The following is a 25,197-nucleotide window of genomic DNA, read 5'->3' as shown; positions in this document are numbered from 1 at the left end:
ACTAACCCGAGCTTGTGAAGCTTTATGCAAACTTAATCTACAAGTTGTTCCTCAAGGTTTCCTCGCCAACCTTCAAGTCTCTCCTACCTTGGAAGACCAGATTCGCCAAGCTCAGCTTCTTGATGCTATGGTGAAAAAGGTGAAGATTGGGATTGCCAAGAGTCAACCCAAGTACAAGTGCTACCGCCTTGACGACAAGGATACTCTCTTCTTCGAGGATCGTATTGTTGTGCCCAAAGGTGACCTTCATAAAGTTATCATGAACGAGGCTCACAATTCTCTCCTCTCCGTCCACCCCGGGAGCACGAAGATGTATCAGGACCTCAAGCAGGCTTATTGGTGGACTCGAATGAAGCGCGAGATTGCTCAATTCATGAATGAATGTGATGTCTACAGAAGAGTGAAGGCAGAACACCAAAGACCAGCTGGTCTCCTCCAACCTCTTGCCATTCCAGAATGGAAGTTTGACCACATTGAGATGGACTTTGTGACTGGGTTTCCAAAGTCCAAACGTGGCAATGATGCTATATTCGTTGTCATCGACAAACTCACTAAAGTGGCTCACTTTCTGCCTATCAAAGAGTCAATCACTGCAGCTCAATTGGCGGAACTCTATACCTCTCGGATTGTCTCTCTGCACAGTATTCCACAAGTGATCTCTTCAGACCGTGGCAGCATCTTTACCTCCAAGTTTTGGGATTCTTTTCAGAAGGCCATGGGCACCAACATTCGCTTCAGCACAGATTTCCATCCTCAAACTAGCGGTCAAGTCGAGCGTGTCAACCAGATTCTTGAAGATATGCTCAGGGCTTGTGTGATCTCCTTCGGCATGAAGTGGGAGGATTGCCTTCCTTATGCTGAATTCTCCTACAACAACAGTTTTCAAGCAAGTTCGGGCAAGGCCCCATTTGAAATTCTGTATGGCAGGAAGTGCCGTACCCCTCTCAACTAGTCTGAAACCAGTGAACGTCAGCTTCTCGGAAATGACTTAATCACAGAGGCAGAGGAAATGTGCAAAGTCATTCGAGATAACCTCAAAGCAGCCTAATCACGCCAGAAGAGCTACTATGATAGTAAGCACCGTGATTTGGCTTTCGAGATCGGAGATCATGTTTACCTCCGCGTCTCTCCTATGAAAGGTAATCGCCGCTTCGGTATCAAAGGGAAGCTTGCCCCTAGATACGTGGGACCTTTCAAGATTGTCAGCAAGAGAGGCGATCTCGCCTATCAACTCAAGCTTCCTTCAAACTTTGCAAATGTGCATGACGTGTTCCATGTCTCTCAGCTTCGAAAGTGCTTCAAGACTCCTGACTGCACTGTCAACTTCGAGGACATTGAGCTCCAAGAAGATCTTTCTTATCGTGAGCACCCCGTTGCTATTCTTGAAGAGACTGAACACAAGACTCGCAACAAGTCAATCAAATTCCTCAAAGTCAAGTGGTCACACCATTCCGACCGTGAAGCTACCTGGGAACGCGAGGATCACCTTTGTTCTGAGTACCCGGCGTTCTTTCAGTCCTAGATCTCGGGACGAGATCCTTTCGTAGTGGTGGAGTGTTGTAACACCCCGGATATGATTCACTCAATATGTAATCCAACTCTTGTCGTTTCCGTCGTTAAGTTATTTTATTTTCTCGGGTTCGGGTTTTTGTCTCCGTGTGTTGTTATCTTTGTCATGCATCTCATATCATGTCATCATGTGCATTGCATTTGCATATGTGTTAATCTCTTGCATTCGAGCATTTTCCCCGTTGTCCGTTTTGCATTCCGGTGCTTCGTTCTCCTCCGGTGGTCATTTCTACCTTTCTTTCGTATGTGGGGATCAAACATTTCCGGATTGGACCAAGACTTGCCAAGCGGCCTTGGTTTACTACCGGTAGACCGCCTGTCAAGTTTCGTACCATTTGGACTTTGTTTGATGCTCCAACGGTTAACCGAGGGACCGAAAAGGCCTCGGGTGTTGAAGCCCAACACCCCTCCAAGTTGGCCGAAAACCCACCAAAACCTTCTCCATCATCAAGAGCGTTCGATCACGATCCCGTTGCCGAAAACCGCACCTCATTTGGACACTCCTAGCTCCCTCTATGCCTATAAATAGACCCCTCCTCGAAAACCCGGATCTCCTCCTTACCCAAACCCTAAAAAAATTCGCCGCCGCCTCTGCCACCAAACGTTTCGCGCTGCCGCGCCCGGCCAGTGACTGCGTGCCACGTGGCCTCCCGCCACCCATCGCCGCCCGCGGCCCACCGGGCCCGAGGAGAGCCCCCGCGGCCCGGGTCTTCGCGCGCCGCCGCCCGAGTCGCCTTCTTCGCCGCACCGCCCGGTCTCCCTCGTCGCCGACCGCCGCTCCGCCTCCACCGCGCCGGCGCCACCCCGCCACCTCGTCGCCGGCGCCACCCCGCCACCTCGTCGCCGGAGACGACCCCGCCACCTCGGCGCCGCCCCACACCTCCTCAACTCCGGCAGCCGCTCCTGTCGACGCCGGCGAGAGCTCCGGCCGGTCCGCCAAGTCCGGCCGTCTTCCTCCTCCTCCGGCGCCCTCCAAGTCCCTCTCCGGCGAGCTCTGAGATCCCGGCGAACCTCGAAGTCCGTGCGGCCAGATCTGGATCCGGATCCCGTCTCGGTTGACTTTTCTGCCCGAAACCCTAATTATTTGCTCATGTTCATCATGTCGTAACTCCTCATCCGTAGCTTCGTTTTGGGCATATAGCATATCAAAATGTTCGCCTTAGAGAGCACATCATTTCATCTCATTGCATCATTTTCATTTGAGTTCATCTTGATGTCCAAAATGCTGTTAGAAGAATGCTATTTGAGTTAATTGTCAGATCTGCTAATCCAATTAGATATTTGTCATTTTTGCCATGATTATTGTGTGCATGATATGCCCCTGAGCTCTACATGTGTTTTGTTATATGTTTTGCCATCTATCCAGAGGTGCAACTCATGTATTCTTGTGATGTGTGTGGTGACTAGCACAAGCTTGCAAAGTGGAACATTTGTTAATGCTGATTTCAGGGACTTAGCATTTCCACTAAGTCCTTGGACTGTTTATCTCATATGGTCATATGTTCATGTTGTTTCCTAGTGATCCGTGCCTCTTTTGAGGATGATCCGTGTCATCCATGTCTTTGTTTTCAATTATGGAGTATCCTAGCTTGAGTCCATCGAGCACTACTTTTGTCATTTCGCGAATCTGGGCAGATTATCTACTTGTTAGCGATTTTGCCGAGGATGTTGTAGTTGATCCGTGCATGCTATATTATTGTTCTTGCCATGTCTAGCTTGCATTCTGTGTATTCTTGATGGGTGTATGCTTAGCTTGTCAATACTTGGTCTGTAGTGAGTGCATCGAGCTCGTAAACATGCCTACTTGATATCTGATTCAGCATGCTCCAGTTTTCATTAAGTCTGAGAACTGATTATGTTTTTGCCATGTTTACATGCTTGCAAATGTATTTTCTGATCCCTTTTGGCTCAAGGTCACTAAGGGACTTTTGTTAAGCTTTTTGAGTAGCTCCATGCTATGCTTTACTTTGCCATGTTCAGGTCATGTAGCATATAGTTTTCATGCTCCGAAGAGTGCTATCTGATCTGAGATTCCAGACAAGTGTTAATTTCACTAAGTCTGAAATCTGTTTGACAAATGCATTTTTGCCATGCTTGTTTGAACCTGTTAATGGATGAATTGGCCGTAGCTCGGTGCTTAAGAATCATGAGTGGATCCCTGCCATGTATTTCGATGCCATGTTTGGGTGCTCTAGAATGTTCATCTTGTTGTATTTAGATGGCTATTTGCTATAAATAGCAGAACGTGGTCATATTTGAATTGCTTGCCATTTCCAAACCGTAACTCCGATTCCGGCGATCTTTATATCGTTTTCAAGCAATTTCATCTCATATTTCTAGTGGAACACTTGGATTTCAAAGTTGAGGCCAGGTTCATGCATTCCTTGTCAAATCTTGCGTATGCATCACATATTGCATCCAGCATAGCATACCATCTTTGCATCATGTTGTTTGAGTTTGCATGTGGTTGATTGTGTCCTTGTTGCTTGTTTGTCTTGTTTGGGTAGAGCCGGGAGACGAGTTCGCTAATTAGGAGCCCGTTGAGTTTGCTTTCGAGGATCCAGTCAACTCTGACAAATTTGCAGGCAAGATGATCATACCCTCGAAATCACTACTATCTTTGCTATGCTAGATGCTCGCTCCTTTGCTATGCCTATGCTACGATGCCTACCTCTTGCTTCATGCCTCCCAAATTGCCATGTCAAACCTCTAACCCACCATGTCCTAGCAAACCGTTGATTGGCTATGTTACCGCTTTGCTCAGCCCCTCTTATAGCGTTGCTAGTTGCAGGTGAAGATTGGAGACCGTTCCTTGTTGGAAAATTATTTACTTGTTGGGATATCATTATATTGCCATGTTATCTTAATGCATCTATATACTTGGTAAAGGGTGGAAGGCTCGGACTCTCGCCTAGTGTTTTCTTCCACTCTTGCCGCCCTAGTTTCCGTCATATCGGTGTTATGTTCCCGAATTTTTGCGTTCCTTACGCGGTTGGGTTATAATGGGAACCCCTTGATAGTTCGCCTTGATTAAAGCTTTTCCAGCAATGCCCAGCCTTGGTTTTACCATTTGCCACCTAGCCTCTTTTTCCCTTGGGTTTCCGGAGCCCGAGGGTCATCTTATTTTAAGCCCCCCTGGGCCAGTGCTCCTCTGAATGTTGGTCCAAACTTGAGTCCTTTGCAGCGCCCCCTCGGGGGAACTCGAGGTTTGATTTTAGTTGTATGGAGCGCTCATCTGAGTGTGCCCTGAGAACGAGATATGTGCAGCTCCTATCAGGATTTGTCGGCACATTCGGGCGGTGTTGCTGGATTTGTTTTAACCTGTCGAAGTGTCTTGAAGAACCGAGATACCGAGTCTGATCAGAACGTCTCGGGAGGAGGTCTATTCCTTCGTTGACCATGAGAGCTTGTCATGGGCTATGTTGGGACTCCCCTGCAGGGATTTGAACTTTCGAAAGCCATGCCCGCGGTTATGGGAAGATGGGAATTTGTTAATGTCCGGTTGTAGATAACTTGAACCTTATCTTAATTAAAATGAATCAACAGTGTGAGTTACCGTGATGGTCTCTTCTCGACGGAGTCCGGGAAGTGAACACGGTGTTGGAGTAATGCTTGGCGCAGGATGACCTCTAGTTTCTCGCTCATGCTTTGCCTCCTCTTCTCGCTCTCTTTTGCGAACAGGATAGCCACCATATATGCTAGTCGCTTGCTGTAGCTCCACATATTTACACTTGCCTTACCTTTTAAGCTTAAATAGTCTTGATCGTGAGGGTACAAGATTGCTGAGTCCCTGTGGCTCACAGATTACTTCCAAACCAGATGCAGGGCCTGATGACTCCATTCCAGATGACGCGCTTGAGCTCAAGTGGGAGTTCAACGAGGACTCTCAATGATACTACGTGTCTTTCCCTGATGATCAGTAGTGGTGCCCAATTGGGGTGATCGGGACCATGTCGCATGTTGGGTTGTTCTTTTATTTTGGCGTCGTAGTCGAGCCATGAGTGTTTGAATGTTGTAATGCTATTTATGTACTTGATTGACGTGGCGAGTGTAAGCCAACTATGTATCTCCCCATTGTTATTTATATTACATGGGATGTTGTGAAGATTGCCTAACTTGCGACATTGCTTTCAATGCGGTTATGTCTCTAAGTCGTGCCTCGACACGTGGGAGCTATAGCCGCATTGAGGGCGTTACAGGTTAGAGCAAGCACCTTCATGGGTGAATAAGATAGGCCATCCTCCACCATGCCAAGTTTGTTAGCCAGTGGATTGTTCCACAATATTTCTCTTGTGCGACCATTTCATATTCATTTTGATAATGTTCAATACCTGACATGCATGGAAACATAAAAACAAGTGAGATTATCTTTGTAATGCAGAAGTGATTCTAATCCAATACTGCCTCCCTGTAAACCCCTTTGTGCTATCTCTGCAATTCTTCTGAGAGATGCCATGCATGCTATATCTTGGTGTCTGCATTAATATAATGTGGCCTACTAAAAATATGAGAGCTCCAAAAGTGATGATACTTCGCAGATGATAGCTTCAACGTATAGTAAAGAAGAACAAGTCAACTTGACCTGATAGATTCAAAATATACTAAGGGAGAACAACTCGACTTGACCAGTCGGCTGCAAATGTCTCTGCTACTCTTCCCAACAAGGAACATACTTACTAAAGAAGAGAAGAGGATCATCTTAAAGAAGAGTAGAAGAGCAAGCAGATTGAAGATATTACAAGTCTTTCTATATAATGTTGGTTGCCCACCCATGATGAACCAGAGCGCACAGAGAAATAGTACTCCTTCCGGTCTCTCCATATGTGGCTCACATGCATTTTGAAACTAAAGTAGGAACATCTAGCTGACCAATAAACATCTCTCAGTTTTACTAATATCATCATAATATCATATTTGAATTTGTACAACTAAGCTTGTTTAGCTCGATGGGAGGAGAAGTGCCATTACGATACGAACCACGTAGGTTGATCGTGGTCATCATAAAATGGGTAAACCGTAAGCATGATGAGTATAGTGTTGACCGTGGAAGTGGGATGGCAGATCTGAAGCTGCAAACCGTGCAAAGGGTAGTTAGCAACCGATGTTTGCTTTGAAATAACAACTAAGATTTGGTATGGACAAGAAAGTACAGTCAACAAGTGATAAAGAAATGCAATTCTGCTGTCTCTCTATATGTCGCGACATGCATTTGGAAACTCAAGTCGCACGTTTAGCTAACCAATTAAATGTGTCTGTTAACTAATATCAGTATCATATCACAATCATATTTGAACAACTAAGCTTTGGAATTTTGAGTGCTGTGTTGTTTATCTTGATGGGTGGAATAATGCTAGTATGACAGAAAGCACCTATGCAAATCATAGTAGAGTAGATAAAAGGGGAAAACCCTAAGTGTCGGTGTCAAAACCGGCGGATCTCGGGTAGGGGGTCCCGAACTGTGCGTCTAGGCCAGATGGTAACAGGAGGCAGGGGACACGATGTTTTACCCAGGTTTGGGCCCTCTTGATGGAGGTAAAACCCTACGTCCTGCTTGATTAATATTGATGATATGGGTAGTACAAGAGTAGATCTACCATGAGATCAGAGAGGCTAAACCCTAGAAGCTAACCTATGGTATGATTGTATGTTATGGTTGTTGTCCTACGGACTAAAACCCTTCGGTTTATATAGACACCGGAGAGGGGTAGGGTTACACAAGGTCGGTTACAAAGGAGGAGATATCCATATACGTATTGCCTAGCTTGCCTTACATGCCAAGTAGAGTCCCATCCGGACACGAGACGAAGTCTTCAATCTTGTATCTTCATAGTCTAAAAGTCCGGCCAATGGAGATAGTACGGCTGTCCGAAGACCCCCTAATCCAGGACTCCCTCAGTAGCTCCTGAACTAGGCTTCAATGACCATGAGTCCGGCGCGCTGTATTATCTTCGGCATTGCAAGGCGGGTTCCTTCTCCTAATACATCACAGAAGAATTTGAATACGAGGATAGCGTCCGACCCTGCAAAATAAGTTCCACATTCCACCATAGAGAGGATAAAATTTCGCAGATCTAATTTGCTGGCTTGTTTTGGCAGCATGACGTTATGTCATGGCCCGGTGATTATTCGAACCATTTCTTTTAACCAGCCCCGCACATAACGCGAGGCAATTTTTCGACACGTCTTGACAAAGCAGAGATCGTGTCCCCTTATTACGGGATTCTCATCAATACGGGCGTGGGTAACCCAACCGCGCCATCAATTGCGGCACTTGGGGGATAAGCGAGTTTTACCAGGCAAGTGGGGACGCTTAGTTTCGTCCGCCCATATAAAGGGATAAGGATTCACCTTTTTGTCCACGCCTTCTTCCTCCTTTGCTCATCCATTTTCGCACACTGGAGCTCTAGCGCCCAAGTCCGCACTTCACACCTCGACCTTCTCCAATCATGTCCGGAGTGGGAGGCAAGTGGATGGTCTCCTCCGTCACGGAGGGAGACATCAAGAAATTGAGGAGAGCCGGATACCTGCCCGACGACATCGCGCACCGGCTCCGAGATGAGGGGCAGCTCATGCCCACCCCCAGGCCCCATGAGAGGGTAGTATTCCTCACCCATTTCCTCCACGGACTGGGATTCCCTCTCCATCCCTTCGTCCGGGGGCTCATGTTCTATTACGGCCTGGATTTCCACGATCCGGCCCCGAACTTCGTCCTCAACATCTCGGCGTTTATCGTCATGTGCGAGGCCTTCCTCCGCATCAAGCCCCACTTCGGCTTATGGCTGAAGACCTTCAATGTCAAGCCGAAGGTGGTGGGCGGCCGCCAGGCGGAGTGCGGAGGTGCCATGGTGGGCAAGATGCCCAACATAACATGGCTCGAGAGCTCCTTTGTGGAAACCATAAAGGGGTGGCAATCGGGGTGGTTCTATATCACCGAGCCGTGCGACCCTACATGGGCAGCGGCCCCCGAGTTCCGATCTGGCATCCCCACGCGGCTCACCTCCTGGAAAGAGAAGGGCCCATCCTGGGGTAATTCGAAAGAGCTGACTGGACTCCAAACATGTATTCAAAACATGGTGGACTAGAAGCTCAAGCTTGTGAACATAGTCCAAGTTATGCTCATCCGCCAGATACTCCCGTGCCAACAACGGGAGTTCAACTTGTGGGAGTTCAATCCGGCGCAGCACCAAACTCTGAACAGGCTCTTCGACACGACTCATGAAGTCGCCTGGAGGGTGCTGTTCAAAAGGGCCGAGGTCCCCCCCTATTACTAAGGATCGCGGATTCAGCGCGAAGCGCCAAGCCAGTGCGGTAAGCTGCTTTACCTTTCACAGGATACTTACTTTTTATATAGATTGACTCTATGCGGAATCTAAACTCCCGTACCTTTGACAGGACTGGCAAAAGATGGCCGGACAGATCGACTGTCCGGCTCCTTTGCCCGAAGGCCCCGTAGACACTCTTCTGGCTAAGATGCTGACTCCGGCCCCTTATAAGGTGCCGGAGAAGACCAAGAAGGCCAAGGGAACCCGAAAGAGTTCTCGACGCCAGGCGTTGTCGGACTCACCGTCCGATGACTCTGCGGCGCACTCTTCCTCTGAAGACAAGGAAGAGGAAGAAGAAGATGCTCCCCCACCGACTGGGGGAGACAAGAAAAGGAAGGCCACCCAACTGGGGAGGCCGAAGGGTCCAAGAAGGGAAGGACTCTCCTTCCGGACAGTTCCACCGCCGCCGATGAAGGTGAAGACGAGTGGTTGCCCAGGGTCAAGCCCCCAGGGAGATCGTAAGTATTCGGATACCAGAGTAACTCATAGGATTCCTTTGTCGCACTGCTTTCCCTGACGCCGAACGCAATTATGCAGGCCGCCACGAGCCAATATCGATGTATCATCGGATGGCTCCTTGGGCTTGTCGGACATGGATAGCGATCCAGTCCCGACCGCCACCTCCCCTCATCCTGCCGATGACACCGAGGTGTTGTCTCAAGAGGCACCGGATTGAGGGGAGACAGTCCCGGAGGCGCCTCAAGGCGACCTTCCGGACTCCGGGAGCCGAGGGGATGGGGCCCCTGAGAGCTCCGAGTTCGGCCCTTAGCCGAACACCGCGCCTGACCCTCCAGCGGTTCCGGGCTCGGGCAGGCGGCCTCCTTCTAAGAGGGGCAAGACGCCTGTGCCGGTGACCTCTGTCCATCCAGAGGCGCCGGACAATCTGCTGGAAGCGCTTCGCAGCGCTTCCATCGACGAGGAGCACCGCACTATCATGAGTGCGGTGATCCAGAAGGTTCAGTCCGCCAAGAGCGGATTGACTGAAGCCTGTGCCAGCCTTCTAACAGGCTTTGAGGTAAGTGTTTTAAAATGTAGTAGAAATATTACCGCATAGAGAGTAGCCCCTGATGCTCTGTTCGGTGTTCACAAAGAAAAGCCGAACATAGGATCAAATAATATCGTAGGAGTCTAATATAAGTATGTCAATATGCGTATGCAGGCTTCGCTGCTGGCGTCCGCCGCACTGACTGCGGAGGTCGCCGTACTGAAAGAGGACCTCGAGGGGTCCAGGAAAGAGCTCGGCCTTGCCAAGAGGCAACTCGAGGAGAACATGGGTAAGTAATACCCTATCTATAGAAATGTATATATGTATAAAAGGATGTGATTGCAAAATGACAGGATCATTGTATGTTTGCCAGGGGCCACGACCGAGGTGGCGGCCCTAAAGCAAGCGCTAACCAAGGCCGATGATACAGCGGCCAAGGAGCGCACCGAGCGAGAGAACCACGATGCTCGGGTGGGCGAGGTGCAGCAAGAGCTCCAGGCTCTCGTGACAAAGCACGAGGCGTTGGAGCTTGACTCAAAGACGCGAGAGTTTGAGCTTGCCGCGGCCCTTGAGAGCGCAAAGAGTGCCAAGGCCGAAGCCCAAAAGGCCCTCCAAGAGATCAACACGATGAAGAAGATAGCGGCGGGTAAGCTTTCTATATGCAAAGCAAGCATGTAAAAGTTAATTACCGATTACTTACCCGAATCCAGAGCTCTCCAGGAGCATTCGCAGATTTGCCCCGCAGTGTGTCCGATGCCGCACAATTTTACCAAGCCGAGGACGGAAGTTCAACGGAGAAGCTGTTTTGGTCTCAGTATGCTGAGGCCAAACATCCGGTGCCAATGAGCGACCAGCTGAAGCAGATGGTAGAGCTACATAAGGCGGCCGATCAGGCCATGAATAGCTTTATAGTCCGGCTGTGGCCTGGTGACTCTCTTCCGAACAGCTTCTTCGGCCTGGTGAGGCGGCTTGTGGATGCCTGCCCGCGGCTGGAGGTCGTCAAGCGATCTGTCTGCATTGAAGGTGCATGTCGGGCTTTCGCCCATGTGAAATTGCAGTGGGTCAAGCTAGACGCCGTGAAGCTGATCAACGAGGGGCCACCGGAGGGCAAGGAGCACCGCCACCCCGAGATGTACTACGAGGGTGTTCTACCGGGTACCCGTCTCATTGCGGACGAGTGTTCAAAAGATGTAATATTTGAATGAGACTTGCTCGTTTTATCCTGTATTTATGAAAACTTGTTTCATATGCGCCATGCAACGCTTGTTTGAATTTAAAATATTACCTTCTGTTTGGATGTTTATCTAATCTGAGAGATGGCTAGTCCTCGGCTTCTGCCCCCATGCCACGAGTGTTGGGGTGTTCGGGATAAACCTGAGCACACTTGTTCCGATATTTGGGTCCTTCGAGGGAGGTGCTCAGCACAACAAACAAGGCAACCGGACTAATAATGCTTTATCACTCTGACTTAGCCATAGAACTCTATAATTTTAAATTTCGGCGAAGCCCCTAGTATTCGGAAGGCCGAATTCGGGGCGTGATACATGCCTGTAAGCCGGACAGGGCCGGCCCCTCGCCCTAAGTGGCATAAGTCTTTAGGGACTCGAAAAACCTCGCCGAATAGCGACCAGTCTCTCGCCTTATCATGACAATCAGTTTTAGCTTTCTCTACTGAGGTGCTAAGCCCGGCAGAACCGGGGCACAATCGCAGTAGTTCTTCTAGCATTACCTTAGCCTATAGAGCGGAACGTAAGGTACCAAAACATAGGAGTCGGGCAAACCCAACATTTGACCAAAGACATGATTCGGAGCTGATGCATATAATGCTATAAGTTCGGGGTGCCGCACTTGTGAAAGTGTTTGGACTTTTCACACCGCATTGTGGGGTATGTAAGCCCCTGGTGTACTGGCCGTACCAGAGTGTACGGTTGCAAGGCGTCATTAATGAACACATAGATATATATATATATATATATAACAAAAATGCAATAATAGTCTTAATGTCATGCATTGTTTATTAAAAAATTGCGTTAAAGAAGAGTGATATAGATAGTGCGATAAGCAAAGAGTAGGACTAAGTCCCTTCCAAGGGCAAGCTGAGGAATGATATTAAATTGAATATGTCACTCATTACTGTAATCAACCTGGGAATTCCGTGATATAACGTAGCTATCTTCCTCCTTGGTTGCTGCATCATGTGTTTGGCAATAGTGCTGCCGGACAGTGTTTCCAGAGATTAAGGTCCTGAAAGAAAAAGAAAAATAACCAAACGGGAAGCCCCTAGTGTAGTTTAGGCCACGTCTTGGGGCGTGCCGTAGTTGTGCCCCCCTCCCCACCTATGCTCATGGTATTTTTAATGCGTAATTATGTACACGTGGCACGAGTTTCGCTGCTGGGCTGGGATTGGGGTGGCCACCGTATTGCTACGCGAGCTCAGATCGCGCCAGGCGGTCTATTTGCCGATTGCCCCAAGCGCGCTTGAAGGTGTCCGGGCTGTGAAGCGCCGAACTGGTTGATTGCCTTGAGAGGCTGCTTTGTGCTTCTGCTGCGAGGGCCGCGGTGTGCTCCTCTGTTCGGAGAGAGCACTCTGTGTTTCCATTGACTGTCATAACTCCGCGAGGTCCTGGCATCTTGAGCTTGAGGTATGCATAATGCGGTACCGCATTGAATCTAGCAAATGCGGTTCGCCCGAGCAGCGCGTGATAACCACTGCGGAACGGGACTATATCGAAGATTAACTCTTTGCTTCGGAAGTTATCCGGGGATCCGAAGACCACTTCCAGTGTAATTGAGCCTATGCAATGGGCCTCTACACCTAGAATGACGCCCTTAAAGGCCGTTTTTGTGGGTTTGATCCTTGAGGGGTCTATACCCATTTTGCGCACTGTGTCCTGATAAAGCAGGTTCAGGCTGCTGCCGCCATCCATAAGGACTCGAGTGAGGTGAAATCCGTCAATGATTTGGTCTAGGACCAGTGCAGCGAATCTGCCATGACGGATACTAGTGGGATGGTCCCTGCGATCGAAGGTGATCGAGCAGGAGGACCAAGGGTTGAACTTTGGGGCGACTGGCCCCGACGCATGTACGTCCCTGAGCGCAGGCTTCCGCTCCCTCTTGGGGATGTGGGTTGCGTATATCATGTTCATAGTCCGCACTTGCGGGGGAAACCTCTTCTATCCTCCAGTGTGCGGCTGCCGGGGCTCCTCCTCGTCATTGCTATGCGGCCAGTTGTCCTTGTTTTCAGCAATTAACTTGCCGACCTGCTTGAACACCCAACAATCCCTGTTGGTGTGATTGGCTGGCTTGTCTAGGGTGCCGTGTATTTGACACAAGCGATCGAGTATACGGTCCAAGCTGGACGGACCCGACGTACTTTGTTTGAATGTCTTTTTCCGCTGACCGGGTTTAGAGCCTTTGAATCCAGCGTTGACTACCGTATCCTCAGTATTTTCGCTTTTAATGCGGCGCTTATGCTTGTTGCGACGTGACCTGCTATTGCCGTCCTTGGTATCTGAGGTACCATGGCTCTTTGATATGTTATTATTGCGAGGCAGCCAACTGTCTTCCCCCGCACAAAAGCGGGTCATGAGCGTCGTGAGAGCTGCCATAGATTTCGGCTTTTCCTGACCAAGGTGCCAGGCTAGCCACTCATCTCGGATGTTGTGCTTGAAAGCCGCTAAGGCCTCCGCATCCGAACAGTTGACGATTTGATTTTACTTTGTAAGGAACCGAGTCCAGAATTGCCTGGCCGACTCTTCTGGCTGCTGAATTATGTGGCTCAAATCATCGGCGTCTAGTGGTCGCACATAAGTGCCCTGAAAGTTGTTGAGGAATGTGCCTTCCAGATCTCCCCAACAGCTAATGGAGTCCGCTGGCAAGCTGTTAAGCCAATGTCGCGCTGGTCCTTTGAGCTTTAGTGGGAGGTATTTGATGGCGTGTAAGTCATCGCCGCGGGCCATGTGGATGTGGAGGAGGAAGTCCTCAATCCATACTGCGGGATCTGTTGCGCCGTCACATGATTCAATATTTACAGGTTTGAAACCTTCTGGGAATTGATGTTCCATTACTTCGTCTCTGAAGCATAAGGGGTGTGCGGCGCTTCTATATTGGGCTATATCTCGACGCAGCTCGAATGGGTCTTGCCCACTGTGTTCGGCCCGGCCAGATTTGTTTTTACTGTATCCGGCGTGAAGTTTGTCGTCTCACAGAGTGGTGCGCCCTCGTGATCCATAGATCGATCTTGAATTCTTTGCCTTGTCCTCCAATATGTCTCGTAGGTCTGGTGTATCTCCCCATGCCTTTATATTTGAATGGCGTTGGGGTGGAGGCTGAGCTTTTGGCTCGAATGCCTCTCTATCGCGGCTGCGAGGTGGCCGATCAGCCGTATCATACGCTTCTTCTTCCAGTCGGGGTAGTAACCTGCGCCTTGGGTAACTCTTGAGGGGCGCTCGAGTTTATATTCCTCGGCCGCGAGGACTTCAGTCCATTTGTCAGCTAGTAGATCTTGATCGGCTTGAAGCTGCTGCTGCTTTTTCTTCAGGCTATTTGCCGTGGACATAAGTCGGCGCTTGAAGCGCTCTTGTTCGACGGGATCCTCTGGGACGGCGAATTCATCGTCGCCGAGGCTTGCCTCATCTTCGGAGGGGGGGATGTAATTGTCATCCTCCTCCTCTCCGTCTGCCGCTGTCTCAGGAGAGCTGGCTCCTTCATTCTCCTGCTCTAAATCTTGCTAGAGGGGATTGTTGTTGTCTTCGGCACTATTCAGAGTGTTATTATCTCCTATGCCGGTATCACCACTTTTGCTATGGCGGGACTTAGAGCGGCGCCGCTGACGTCGGTGTTTGGGTTGCTTCTTGGAGGGGTCATCCTCCGCTATCCCGTCGCCATCGCTTTCTTTGGGTGTATCCACCATGTATATGTCATATGACGAGGTGGCTCTCCTACATCGGCGTCCATACCGTTGATGTCTTCGGAGTCAAAGTCGAGCATGTCGGTTAAATCATCGACAGTGGCAACGAAGTGGGTGGTGGGTGGGTGTCGAATTTCTTCGTTGTCCGCATCCCAATCCTGTTGGCCATAGTCCGGCCAGGGCTCTACTAACAAAGAGAGAGACCTTAGTGAATTCAGAATGTCGCCGAAGGGCGAGTGCTGAAAGATATCCGCGGCGGTGAATTCCATGATCAGTGCCCAATCAGATTCGATTGGCAGGGGAACGGATGGTTTGGAGTCAGAAAAAGAGTCCGGCACCTTGGAGTCACGGGCTGCGCAGAGGATTATGCTGGTGTTCGGCTCGATCGCCATTGAGAGTGCAGCCCTTGAGGCGGTGTCTAACCACCCGTCCTCGACTGGCGCAGTTGGCTCCGAGCTAATGGTCGGAGCTGATGCGGGCGCAGCCTCCGGGGTCCTGTTCAGCGGCAGAGCTAGGTCATACCCATCGCGACAGTGCGGCACGCCCGGCTATGGCTCGAATCCGTCGAAGATCAAGTCTCTGCGGATGTCGGCCGTGTAGTTCAAACTTCCAAATCTGACCTGACGACCAGGGGCGTAACTTTCAATCTGCTCCAGAAGGCCAAGCGAATTAGCCCACAGTGCAAAGCTGCCGAATACGAAGATCTGTCCGGGGAGAAAAGTCTCACCCTAGACCGCATCGCCATTGATGATAGTAGGAGCCATCAAGCCTAACGGCGACGACACAGAGGAACTTTCAATGAAAGCACCAATGTCGGTGTCAAAACTGGCGGATCTCGGGTAGGGGGTCCCGAACTGTGCGTCTAGGCCAGATGGTAACAAGAGGCAGGGGACACAATGTTTCACCCAGGTTCGGGCCCTCTTGATGGAGGTAAAACCCTACGTCCTGCTTGATTAATATTGATGTTATGGGTAGTACAAGAGTAGATCTACCACGAGATCAAAGAGGCTAAACCCTAGAAGCTAACCTATGGTATGATTGTATGTTATGGTTGTTGTCCTACGGACTAAAACCCTTCGGTTTATATAGACACCGTAGAGGGTTAGGGTTACACAAGGTCGGTTACAAAGGAGGAGATATCCATATACGTATTGCCTAGCTTGCCTTCCACACCAAGTAGAGTCCCATCCGGAGACGAGACGAAGTCTTCAATCTTGTATCTTCATAGTCTAACAGTCCGGCCAATGGAGATAGTCCGGCTGTCCGGAGACCCCATAATCCAGGACTCCCTCACTAAGCATCAAGAGTAAAATCAGGAAAGTGGAACTAGCTGGACCAGTGGGTGGTGCACCTGCTTTTCGAAACAAATATAGGAACATTAGGTGTCGGCGGAAACGACACCTATGGAATCACTGGGATTCCTTCTATGGTTGGCGGGCACGGGGTTGTGCAAAGAGCGGGTCTAGTAGCCAGCACAAAGATCGTTTACCCAGGTTCGGGCCGCAATGATGTGTAATACCCTAGGCCTGCTTTGCTATATAGTTGAGTGTTGGGCTTTCGAACTAGCTGCGGTGCGTGCCTAGTCCAAAATATCCGAATCCTTCTCCAGTACGCCTCGGGCCTCCTTTTATAGTCAAAAGGGGTCTCCACAGTGGCACATAGGAGGTGGAAAGGTATACAGTGTACAAGTTTATCGCCTGTCATTACGGGACAAAGGCGCATTAAATGTGCTCCTTAGTTGTCACATTGCTTTATCGGGGGCGGTAACGAGGCCCGTCCCGTTCGTCGCCGCTCCACCTTACGTCGACACGCGTCTAGGCCAACGAGGCATGGAGCACCACATAGGCTGTAGGCTGCTGAGTCGGCGTGGTGGTAAGGTCTTCACTAAGGTCTGCATGCCGTCATGCTGGTGTTTGTCTAGTTGGATTAGCATCCACGTACTACCACATGGGTACTAGCCTCAGTTGGTGGGTTGGCTAATGAGGTGGGGCAGCGATGGGGCGGCAAGGTCTTGTCATGGTCCCGCGTATATTCTTGGAAAGGGTCTTGCTGGGGTCTTGTGAGTGCCCTCCGCTAGAGTCTTGCTAGGGCCTTGCGAGTGTTTTCGGCAAGGAGCCTTGACGGGGCCTCAGGGGCATTCTCGGCAAAGGGGCTTGTGATTGTCTTGTTCTCTGGTCATTGTCTAGTCTTGTGGTTTTGCTTCCTCTACCCCACTAGGTGTGGCCGCATTCGCAGCTCTAACTGTCCGCGCATAAGTAAAGGGTTACAAAAGAGAGCCCCTACTTTTGTGCATCGACAAGAGCCCCCGGGCCTGGGCCATACATATGCGCGATGCATTGTTGGGCTAGGCCCAAAACGGTGCGTGTGCATGCAGGGCCGAGTTTTACTACTGTAACTTTCTCGCAGTCGCACTTCCCCACGACCCGCGTTGAGTGCACGAACCGGGGGTCGTGCGTGACGTGGGGGTCATGCATGGGGCGGTTGCTTCCCTCACGCGTCACATCGCAGTGAATGGTAAAGAGGCGGCCCGCGCCTTCCCCGTAAGAAAAGGGAAAACCGTGGGCGTGCCGTTCATTTACCCTCTGCGTCTCTCCAATTTTGGAACCGCCGTCCCCCTCCTTCTTCCTCAAGCGAGAAAGCTGAAACTCCCGCCTCCATCTGCCGCCGCCAAGCCCCCATTGCCCCCAATCTCCCACTGCTCTAGATTCTTCACCTCTTTCCTGGCCGCCATGGCACCCAAAACCAGTAAGGGCAAGGGAGTGGCCAAGGACGCCGAGGAGAATCAGATGCCAGAGAGCGAATCAGCGACGCTTCAGACGCAGCTTGCCTTCTTCCCCTTGACGGTTGCCGCGGTCCACCTCAGGGACTACTTCAAGCCTCTGTGTGCGGCAAAGACGACGGGGCATCCGGCCACGCACATCATCCCCGCCAATTTTGCCAAGGCTGGCCCAAATCATTATCCTTTCTTCGTTGACTACATCTCCTGCGGGCTCAGCCCCCCATTCTCTGACTTTTTCAACGATGTCATGCACACCTTCAGCTTCCATCTTCTTGATTTCACGCCGAATGTCGTGGCATGCATGGCCCTCTTTGTCCACCTCTGCGAGGGCTTCTCCGGAACGCTTCCCAGCACGGCGCTCTTCCGCCACTATTTCTTTCCCCGTATCCAGGCGGGGGGGGTGCCATCTCCGGCTGTGTCTCCTGGATCCCACGGACCCAGGAGAAGGGCACGTATCCAGAGGGTGCCCAGAAGGAGAGGTGGGAGGAGTGGTGGGGCCGGTGGCTATGGATCATGGAGGAGGATCCGCAGGAGTTCTACCAAGTTCGTCAAAGCCCGCCATTCTGCTGCAAGGACTGGAGCGACATCGACGCCGATGACAACAAACTCATGATCGCTACCACCAGGATCCATCGCCTCACCTTGGCTGGGCTCACCCTTGAGATGATTGGGTCCGATTTCATCCACCGCCGCATCGCCCCACTGCATAACAAGGGGAGGTCGGCCTGGCTCTTTAGGAATGCGGCCGATGTCATGAGGCTTCGCCCTGGATTGAAGCACAACTTCACGGTGATGGGGCACGCCCATTTTTGTTAGAGGCTTTTCCAGCTCGATGTAGGTGATGACGGCAGGGCTGAGAGCCGGCAAGGCCACGAAGGCTGGCAAGGCTGTCAAGGGGTGTCTGTTTGGGTTGCCTGCGGGAGTGGTCCCGTTGAGCAACAACTCTCGCCAAACCGACATCATCGCCATGATGCTGGACTTCAACGCGCATGGCCTTGACCCAAGTTGGGCCGAGCCGGAGGAGGAGCAGGTGCAGGAGTTCTTCGACAACCTGTCGGGGAGGTATGTACGTGATGAGCCACTGCTTATCAAGGACACCACCAAGGAGGAGCTAGACTACATAGATGCCAGGGCGGCGGAGGTGGCGCTTGCTAGGGAAGCTGGCGGCGTCGGCCACGTGGAGAACGAGGCCGAGGATGCCACTGAGGAGGAGCTTGCCGCATGGGCAGAGCCTACTGCGGAGGCCAGCAACACCGGCACTGGGGCCCCTCTCGTCGAAGATGTGGTCGAGGAGTCGACCGAGGAAGATGCCGGGGCTGACGACCCTCCGACAATGGGGAGAAAGCGTGTCCTACGGCGGGCTAGCTCTGGTGAGCCGGTCTGACCCGGTAGGACCGGGCAGGGGAAAGAGGCCCAGGGGGATCCGTGCGTCTGAAGAGTGCCGCGGCAGCGAGGAAAGTGGTGGACGCCATGGTGGCGAAGAAGAAAGCGACCGCCTCTTTTTCGTCCAAGAGTCGCCGGACTCCATCCCCTTCCCCTCCTTCTGCAGATGTCGACACGGAGATCGTCTTCGATCTTGGGTCTCTCAACCCAAGGAGGAAGAGGAGGGAAGTGGAAGAGGAGGTGGAGGATGAGTAAGCATCTTGCCTTTCATCATCTCCGTTCCTTCAGACCACGCTGGTTTCCTTGACTTGTTTTTACTCTTGCAGGGATATGGAGACGCTGGCCCAGAGGGTGGCGAAGAGGGCCAGGGCCTCGACGGGTGGCCAGCCCCCGGCGGGCACCTCGAGTACACCACTGGTGGTGGAGAGCAGCCTGGAGAGCAGCCCCCAGCACAGCCCCCAATGTGCGTTCACCACTCACTCCCCATCAACGTGTGTTGGGGTACGATTCCTTGGCACTGACCTTGCCGTGGTTGCAGGAGGAGGACGGTAGTAGAAGGAGCAACTGAGGGCCACCCCCAACATGCCGCCCCCATCAACCACGTCGCTCCGAGGGGCATCCCCGGCAAGGGTGCCAAGCACCAAGCCCATGCGCATGGAGGAGGAGGAGGCAACCCCGGGCGCCGGTGGCTCTATCCCGGCACCGAATGTTGGAAAGGAGGGGGCCACTTCTTCCCAGCCCGGCACGGGTGAGTTAATTTCCCTCTGTCCCTGTTCTTTCTTCTTCTTTTCAAATCTTGGTCTTGGCTTTGCCTCATTCCCCTCCTCAGTATCCAGACCCTTCCCTGGTGGACTGGGAGAACATTGACACCGTCATTGAGGAGGTCGCTATGGATGCCGAGGCTGAGGCCGCCAAGATCGCCACCGAGGAGGCCGCCGAGGGCACTGCTGAGGATGCCGCCAAGGGGCCGGCCGGGGAGCTGATGACCCACAAGTATAGGGGATCTATCGTAGTCCTTTCGATAAATAAGAGTGTCGAACCCAACGAGGAGCAGAAGGAAATGATAAGCGGTTTTTGCAACCTCTTGAGCACTTGTGTTGGTTTTCCCTTGAAGAGGAAAGGGTGATGCAACAGAGTAGCGTAAGCATTTCCCTCAGTTTTTGAGAACCAAGGTATTAATCCAGTAATAGGCCACGCACAAGTCCCTCGTACCTACGCAAACAAATAAATCCTCGCAACCAACGCGATAAGGGGTTGTCAATCCCTACACGTTCACTTACGAGAGTGAGATCTGATAGATATGATAAGATAATATTTTTGGTATTTTTATGATAAAGATGCAAAGTAAAATAAAAGGAAATAAAAAGAACTAAGTATTGGAAGATTAATATGATGGAAGATAGACCTGGGGGCCATAGGTTTCACTAGTGGCTTCTCTCGAGAGCATAAGTATTCACGGCGGGTAAACAAATTACTGTTGAACAATTGACAGAATTGAGCATAATTATGAGAATATCTAGGTATGATCATGTATATAGGCATCACGTTTGAGAAAGGTAGACCGAGTCCTGCCTGCATCTACTACTATTACTCCACACATGGACCGCTATCTAGCATGCATCTAGAGTATTAAGTTCAAGAGAACAGAGTAATGCTTTAAGCAAGATGACATGATGTAGAGGGGTAAACTCATGGAATATGAAATAAACCCCATCTTTTTATCCTCGATGGCAACAATACAATACGTGCCTTGCTGCCCCTACTGTCACTGGGAAAGGACACCGCAAGATTGAACCCAAAGCTAAGCACTTCTCCCGTCGCAAGAAAGATCAATCTAGTAGGCTAAACCAAACTGATAATTCGAAGAGACTTGCAAAGATAACCAATCATACATAAAAGAATTCAGAGAAGATTCAAATATTGTTCATAGATAAACTTGATCATAAACCCACAATTCATCGGTCTCAGCAAACACACCGCAAAAGAAGATTACATCGAATAGATCTCCACAAGAGAGGGGGAGAACTTTGTATTGAGATCCAAAAAGAGAGAAGAAGCCATCTAGCTAATAACTATGGACCCATAGGTCTGAGGTAAACTACTCACACTTCATCGGAAGGGCTATGGTGTTGATGTAGAAGCCCTCCGTCATCGATGCCCCCTCTGGCAGAGCTCTGGAATAGGCCCCAAGATGGGATCTCGTGGATACAGAAAGTTACGGTGGTGGAATTAGGGTTTTGGCTCAATATCTGGTAGTTTGGGGGTACATAGGTATATATAGGAGGAAGGAGTGTGTCGGTGGAGAAACAAGGGGCCCACTAGGGTGGAGGGCGCGCCCAGGGGGGTAGGCGCGCCCCCTACCTCGTGGCCTCCTGGTTGATGTCTTGACGTAGGGTCCAAGTCCTCTGGATCATGTTCGTTCCGAAAATCACGTACCCGAAGGTTTCATTCCGTTTGGACTCTGTTTGATATTTTTTTCTGCGAAACCCTAAAATAGGCAAAAAAACATCAATTCTGGGCTGGGCCTCCGGTTAATAGGTTAGTCCCAAAAATAATATAAAAGTGTATAATAAAGCCCAATAATGTCCAAAACAGAATATAATATAGCATGGAACAATAAAAAATTATAGATACGTTGGAGACGTATCAAGAATCCCCAAGCTTAATTCCTGCTCGTCCTCGAGCAGGTAAATGATAAAAACAGAATTTTTGATGTGGAATGCTACTTGGCATAATTTCAATGTAATTCCCTTAATTGTGGTATGAATATTCAGATCCAAAAGATTCAAGACAAAAGTTAAATATTGACATAGAAATAATAATACTTCAAGCATACTAACTAAGCAATTATGTCTCTTGAAAATAACATGGCCAAAGAAAGTTATCCCTACAAAATCATATAGTCTGGCTATGCTCCATCTTCACCACACAAAGTATTCAAATCTTGCACAACCATGATGACAAGCCAAGCAATTGTTTCATACTTTTAATGTTCTCAAACTTTTTCAATTTTCACGCAATACATGAGCGTGAGCCATGGACATAGCACTACAGGTGGAATAGAATGGTGGTTGTGGAGAAGGCAAAAAGGGAGAAGATAGTCTCACATCAACTAGGCGTATCAATGGTCTATGGAGATGCCCATCAATAGAGATCAATGTGAGTGAGTAGGGATTGCCATGCAACGGATGCACTAGAGCTATAAATATATGAAAGCTCAACAAAAAGAAACTTAGTGGGTGTGCATCCAACTTGCTTGCTCACGAAGACCTAGGGCATTTTGAGGAAGCCCATCACTGGAATATACAAGCCAAGTTCTATAATGAAAAATTCCCACTAGTATATGAAAGTGATAACATAGGAGACTCTCTATCATGATGATCATGGTGCTACGTTGAAGCACAAGTGTGGAAAAAAGGATAGTAGTATTGCCCCTTTTTATTTTTATATATTTTTTGCGCCTTCTTTTTTTTCTTTGGCCTTTCTCTTTTTTATTTGGGACAAAACTCTATGAATAATAATCATCACACTTCTATTTATTTACAACTCAATGATTACAACTCAATACTAGAACAAAGTATGACTCTATATGAATGCCTCCCGCGGTGTACTGGGATAGCAATGATGCATGAGTGACCTATATGAAAGAATTATGAACGGTGGCTTTGCCACATCTAAAATGTCAACTACATGATCATGCAAAGCAATATGAAAATGATGGAGCGTGTCATGATAAACGAAACAGTGGAAAGTTGCATGGCAATATATCTCGGAATGGCTATGGAAATGCCATGATAGGTAGGTATGGTGGCTGTTTTGAGGAAGGTATATGGTGGCTGTATGATACCGGCGAATGGTGCGCGGTATTAGAGAGGCTAGCAATGGTGGAAGGGTGAGAGTGCGTATAATCCATGGACTCAACATTAGTCATAAAGAACTCACATACTTATTGCAAAAATCTATTAGTTATCGAAGCAAAGTACTACGCGCATGCTCCTAGGGGGATAGATTTGTAGGAAAAGACCATCGCTCGTCCCTGACCGCCACTCATAAGGAGGACAATCAATAAATACATCACGCTCCGACTTCTTAACATAACGGTTCACCATACGTGCATGCTACGGGAATCACAAACTTCAACACAAGCATTTCTCAAATTCACAACTACTCAACTAGCACGGCTCTAAGATCACCATCTCCATATCTCAAAACAATTATCAAGTTTCAAACTTCTCATAGTATTCAACACACTCATAAGAAAATTTTATTTATTTAATCTTGAATGCCTCAAATAATTAAAGCAAATTACCATGCTGTTTTGTAGGACTCTCAAAATAATCTAAGTGAAGCATGAGAGAACAATGGTTTCTATAAAACAAATCCACTGACATGCTCTAAAAGATATAAGTGAAGCACTTAGAGCAAAAACTATATAACTCAAAAGATATAAGTGAAGCACATAGAGTATTCTAATAATTTCCGAATCATGTGTACCTCTCTAGAAAAGGTGTGTGCAGCAAGGATGATTGTGGAAAACTAACAAATAAAGACTCAAATAATACAAGACGCTCCAAGCAAAACACATATCATGTGGTAAATAAAAATATAGCTCCAAGTAAAGTTACCGATAGAAGTAGACGAAAGAGGGGATGCCTCCCGGGTCATCCCCAAGCTTTGGCTTTTAGGTGTCCTTAGATTATATTGGGGGTTCCATGGGCATCCCCAAGCTTAGGCTCTTGCCACTCCTTGTTCCATAATCCTTCAAATCTTTACCCAAAACTTGAAAACTTCACAACACAAAACTTAAAGTAGAAAATCCCGTGAGCTCCGTTAGCGAAACAAAACAAAACACCAATTCAAGGTACTGTAATTAACTCATTATTTATTTATATTGGTGTTAAACCTACTGTATTCCAACTTCTCTATGGTTTATAAACTATTATACTAGCCATGGATTCATCAAAATAAGCAAACAACACACGAAAAACAGAATCTGTCAAAAACAGAACAGTATGTAGTAATCTGTAGCTAACGCAAAATCTGGAACCCCAAAAATTCTAAAATAAATTTCTGGACATGAGGAATGTGTTTATTAATCATCTTCAAAAAGAATTAACTAAATAGCACTTTCCAAATAAAAATGGCAGCAGTTCTCGTGAGCGCTAAATTTTCTGTTTTTTACAGCAACATTAACAAGACTTTCCCCAAGTCTTCTCAACGGTTCTACTTGGCAAAAACACTAATTAAACACAAAAACACAACCAAAACAGAGGCTATATAAAAAATTTATTACTAAACAGGATCAAAAAGCAAGGAATAAAAAATAAAATTGGGTTGCCTCCCAACAAGCACTATCGTTTAACGCCCCTAGCTAGGCATAAAAAGCAAGGATAGATCCAGGTGTCGCTATCTTTGGTAGGAAATCCATAAGTGGCTCTCATAATAGATTCATAAGGTAATTTAATTTTATTTCTAGGCAAGTGTTCCATGCCTTTCGTTAACGAAAATTGTAATCTAATATTCCCCTCCTTCATATCAACAATTGCACCAATCGTTCTAAGGAAAGGTCTACCAAGAATAATAGGACATGAAGGATTGCAATCTATGTCAAGAACAATAAAATCTACGGGAACATAATTCCTATTTGCAACAATAAGAACATCATTAATTCTTCCCATAGGTTTCTTAATAGTGGAATCAGCAAGGTGCAAGTTTAAAGAGCAATCATCAAAATCACGGAAACCTAACAAATCACACAAAGTCTTTGGAATCGTGGAAACACTAGCACCCAAATCACACAAAGCATAGCATTCATGATGTTTAATTTTAATTTTAATAGTAGGTTCCCACTCATCATAAAGTTTTCTAGGGATAGAAACTTCCAACTCAAGTTTTTCTTCATAAGATTGCATCAAACCATAGTAAAGGCTTTATTTTGACTATAAGCATGAGGAGAATTTAGCACGGATTGCAACAAGGAAATACAATCTATCAAAGATCAATTGTCATAATTAAATTCCTTGAAATCCAAAATAGTGGGTTCATTAATATTTAATGATTTGACTTCTTCAATCCGACTTTTAACAATTTTAGCATCAAGATCTAAAGACTCCGAATTTTGGGAATGCCGTCTAGGTAAAGGTGGATCATATTCAGTCCCATTATTATCAAGATTCATATTGAAAAAAAATATTTAAGAGGGGACACATCAATAACTCTTATATTTTCATCTTTATTATCATGGAAACTA

Source organism: Triticum aestivum, chromosome 7A (assembly GCF_018294505.1).
Source record: "Triticum aestivum cultivar Chinese Spring chromosome 7A, IWGSC CS RefSeq v2.1, whole genome shotgun sequence".
Lineage (NCBI taxonomy): Eukaryota > Viridiplantae > Streptophyta > Magnoliopsida > Poales > Poaceae > Triticum > Triticum aestivum.
The sequence above is the reverse complement of the archived record's forward strand: the minus strand, read 5'-3'. Positions refer to the sequence as shown.